Source organism: Trichechus manatus, unplaced genomic scaffold (assembly GCF_000243295.1).
Source record: "Trichechus manatus latirostris isolate Lorelei unplaced genomic scaffold, TriManLat1.0 scaffold00007, whole genome shotgun sequence".
NCBI lineage: Eukaryota > Metazoa > Chordata > Mammalia > Sirenia > Trichechidae > Trichechus > Trichechus manatus.
Window position 1 is genome coordinate 8339873 of NW_004443943.1, and position 1142 is coordinate 8341014.

The following is a 1142-nucleotide window of genomic DNA, read 5'->3' on the forward strand; positions in this document are numbered from 1 at the left end:
GGATGTGTGCATTTATTGCTATAAACTGACCTCTGAGCACTGCTTTTGCTGTGTCCCAAAGGTTCTGATAGGAAGCGTTTTCATTCTCGTTTGATTCTATGATTTTATTTATTCCATTCTTAATTTCTTCTATAACCCAGTAGTTTTTGAGCAAGGTGTTGTTCAGTTTCCATGTGTTTGATTTTTTTTCCTTGCTTTTTCTGTTATTGATTCCTACTTTTATGCCTTTATGGTCAGAAAAGATGCTTTGTAATATACAATGCTTTGGATTTTGTTAAGGCTTGCTTAATGGCCTAATATGTGGTCTATTCTGGAGAATGTTCCGTGTGCATTGGAAAAGAAAGTATACTTGGCTGCTGTTTGGTGGAGTGTTCAGTATATGTCTATGAGATCAAGTTGGTTGATTGTAGCATTTAGTTCTTCCATGTCTTTGTGGAGCTTCTTTCTGGATGTTCTGTCCTTCACCAAAAGTGGTGTGTTGAAGTCTCCTACTACTACCGTGGAGCTATCTATCTCTCTTTTCAATGCTGTTAGAGTTTGTTTTATGTAGTTTGGAGCCCTGTTGTTGGTGTGTAAATATTTATTATAGTTATGTCCTTCTGGTGTATTGACCCTTTAATCATTATATAGTGTCTTTCCTTGTCATTTGTGGTGGATTTTACTTTAAAGTCTATTTTGTCAGAGATTAATATTGCCACTCCTGCTGTTTTTTGAGTGTTATTTGCTTGGTGTATTTTTTCCATTCTTTGAATTTTAGTTTGTTTGTGTCTGTAAGTCTAAGGTGTGTCTTTTGTAGGCAGCATGTAGACGGACCATGTTTTTTTTTATCCAATCTGCTACTCTCTGTCTCTTTATTGGTGCATTTAGTCCATTTACTTTCAATGTAATTATTGATAGGTATCAGTTTAGTGCTGTCATTTTGATGTCTTTTTTTGTGTATTGTTCACGGTTTCATTTTTCCACCTAATTTTCTGTGCTGAGTCATTTTTCTTTATGTATTTTCTTTTCATCTTTTTCATTGTTGTTTATTTGCTGAACCTTTATATTTTTCTAGTTTTTTATTTTGACTTGTAGGATTGTTAGTTTCCTTTGTGGTTGCCTTAATATTTACCCCTATTTTTCTAAGTTTATACAAGTCTTTT